This window comes from Agrilus planipennis, unplaced genomic scaffold (assembly GCF_000699045.2).
Source record: "Agrilus planipennis isolate EAB-ADULT unplaced genomic scaffold, Apla_2.0 scaffold35, whole genome shotgun sequence".
NCBI lineage: Eukaryota > Metazoa > Arthropoda > Insecta > Coleoptera > Buprestidae > Agrilus > Agrilus planipennis.
In genome coordinates, this window is record NW_020438957.1 from 1,651,959 (window position 1) to 1,655,251 (window position 3,293).

At 30.0% G+C, this 3,293-nt stretch overlaps 1 protein-coding gene and 1 long non-coding RNA gene across 2 annotated transcripts in view; one reads left to right on the forward strand and one right to left on the reverse strand.

The window, feature by feature from the left end:
* Positions 1–3,293, forward strand: part of LOC108744794 (RNA-binding protein 42) — a 16,540-nt gene that overhangs the window by 9,787 nt on the left and 3,460 nt on the right. The window lies entirely within an intron of this gene.
* LOC108744796 lies at positions 356–3,196 on the reverse strand. The gene is made up of 2 exons (XR_001939010.2): positions 2,877–3,196; positions 356–1,036 (listed from the first exon to the last, which is right to left on the reverse strand). It is a non-coding gene; the product is annotated as an uncharacterized LOC108744796 (long non-coding RNA).

Genomic DNA, 3,293 nt, shown 5'->3' on the forward strand with positions numbered 1-3,293 from the left:
ACTCAACTGTACAGTATACTGCACATATTAAAACTATTATTGTAGTTTAATTTCTACGTAAACATTTGCTTTCATTAATAATATTGATATCGCAAACGTAAAATAGTAATTAATATTTATTTTTCTTCTTTCAACTGACTGAAAAGCAAATCTTAAGCAACCTCAAAAATATATATTTGTTAAATCTTGCAATATTAAAAAGTCCCTTAAGTAAATATAATTTTTATATTACATGGGTAGGTATAACAAAAAATAACATTTATTTGTCCTTTTAAATGTATGTCTGCAACAAAATCAAAATCATTCTCTCTTTGCTTACTTTCACCATTGCTGGACAATAAAAAGGTAAAAGAAATTAAAAATTCAACCTGTTGCCTTTATATCGTAATAGTCGCTCCCAATCTCATCAATGATGATACATGTATAAGAATTTCATTTAGTTCTTAAACCTTCTGATAACACCGTATATTAGTACATACATTCATTTTTAATTTGTTAGACATCTTGCTTGTTCCATTATATTAGTTTAGACACATGCTTTGGGAACAGTCAGATTACTTTTAATCACATGATTTGTTTCCTTTTTGCATAAAGTGATTTTTTTCACAAATATTTTTTTTTGTCCTGCGTTTCTTCCAATTTTCTACCTGACGGCCCCCAGTGGTACGACATAAATAAATGCGGCATCCCAGAAAATAACGGCCTGGGGGTGGTAAACGTGGGTTTTTTTCTTTGAATAGTCTTATTGTTTTTTGCCGATGGCTTTGGCGTTTGCGATTTTAAAGCCTGCGATTCGTACATATCTTGCTGCTGTCTACTATTTCTTAATGTATTCACGGGATGATGTAAATGATCTTGCATATAGAGTATATTGAATGGGTTTCCACTTTTAGCCCAACTGTTAATAGGCATTCCTGCTGCTCCCCAACCAAACGACGTGAACACATTTTTTTTAGGTCTCATTGATTTCTGGTCTTGAACAGGCATTGAAGCCGCCAGAGACCAAAGTAAAAACACGGGAAACACTATTTTCATTCTGAAACAAAAGTTCTGATATAATACATTTTTTTAAACGGAGCTCTTTTTTCATAAAAGTCATTATGATAAATAACAAAAACAAAAAAAAAAGTAAAACTTTAGTGCTTAAAAGTGTACTTCTAGTCGTTTCGGAGCAGGGAAACACTGTAATTCAAGCCCTCTCATGGACAAATAGTTGGAGTTACTTTATAAAGTCTATTGTCATTTGTAATTCAAAGGGCTTCATGTTCTAGAGCTCAAGAGCTAAAGCAATTTAAGTAAGGGTTTTGGGCTTACACTTAGGACCTGAAAGTCTTTTGGTGAGAGCTTTGCCCAACTCTAATGCATATAAATTATTAATAAGTTTTATAATTGTCTGATACTAATTGCAATAAATACATGTCTTAATGTAAAAATAGAACATATTTTTTAACCGGTTAATAGGTTTGCTTACGCAAAAAAGTCAGTGACTTGTTCTTGGACAATAATTTTATCAACAATAATCAGAAGTTACGGATATGTTATAAATAAATAATAGAAGCCCGCATATCAATGTCACGTTTTCCAATTCCATTTAACATTTTAAATACTGAAAATAGCAATGATGCATACTCATAAAAATATTTTTTGAAATTTTTTAAAGTCTTTCTTAATGGTTGCAATTTTAATAGAAATGTATATAAAAGAAAGTATGGGACTTGTAAAAACAACGTATTAATGATGCACGTGCGTGGATAAATGAATTTAAGTAAAGAAATATACATCGAAGGCATTCAAATAATTTGACCAGAATTGTTTATCTGTTTAAAAATTGATGTTTTGATGTCACAGTACAATACGTATAATCTACCGCAATTTCGTCTTGCTAACTTTTTATTGAATTGTAACTATGTCAACCCCAATATATTATTAAATATATGATAGAACTTTTTATCAGAAAATGCGTCATAGGTACTTCTTGTAAGTTGTTTTGTTACAGACTAAACATTGTACCCGGTTCTAAAGTTAACTGACATTTGTCTTACTAAATATAAATTCTTTTTATTTAAGGTCAAATGTAAATATTACAAAAATAACCAGTTATATTCCCCGATGTTTACAAAAAATTGTTATTTTTCTGTATGTTTGTAACTAATCATAAACTTTATTGATCTACTATCAATACGATAACGCATCATACGAAAAATTCTTTCCGGTTCTAAANCTTTTTATTTAAGGTCAAATGTAAATATTACAAAAATAACCAGTTATATTCCCCGATGTTTACAAAAAATTGTTATTTTTCTGTATGTTTGTAACTAATCATAAACTTTATTGATCTACTATCAATACGATAACGCATCATACGAAAAATTCTTTCTTACTTTAATCTTTTAAATTTATAGTAAAGATATTTGTGTATCTTTCTGTGACTTAATTTGTTTATTAAAAAGGTAAATCGAAAAATGACTTCTACAAAAGTTATTTGTTTCTAACTCTGTAGTCTGGGACCAAGAATGGGCCCCTGTGGTTCCCAACTAGGTTTTTTAAATATAAACCTCCATTAAAAAAAACAAATTTGGATATCACAGGGCCTCACCAGTGTCCCAGACCACAGGATCAGATGCCTCCTTTAAAACCCAACAACTAAATAAAGGTCATTTTTCGATTTGGCGAAATATTTGCTGTGATTGATTAAAATTAAACATCCGGTATATATCTATACATTCTTGTTCAACTCAACTGTACAGTATACTAAAATTTCAAAGAAATCGGGAAGATGAGACATTAGGAATAAACTTAACTAATTTTTGGAAAAATAGTGTCTCATAAATATTTATTGTTTTATTCTTCTTATTTACATNTTTCGTATTACTTACTTTTTATAAAAGAAAATAATTTGGTCCTGACTTGTAGTACCGGCTTTACCGGTAAATTTGGTTTCAACACCAAAAACTTCTTGTAACTTGTTACACTTAGATGAATGAAACGGTATGCAACGCTAGCATGTAAACTCCCACTGTTTTAAAGTCTTTCCTCCGACTCCAACCCTCGAAAAGGAGAAAAAATTTGCTCATACGGTAATCACGTGTCAAGGCGTAAGAAGGATCGCACAACGTGTACTCGATTATTCAATCTGTATCTTTTCTGTAATTTCTTTTTATGTTAACATTTATGAAGAATAATTTTTTTCGTTAATCTGTTTAAAAAAGAAAATATTTTAACTAAATTCAATTTATTGCTTATCCAAAGGTACCAAATTAGCTTAACTTTCTGTTTTTAAACAGATTAACGAA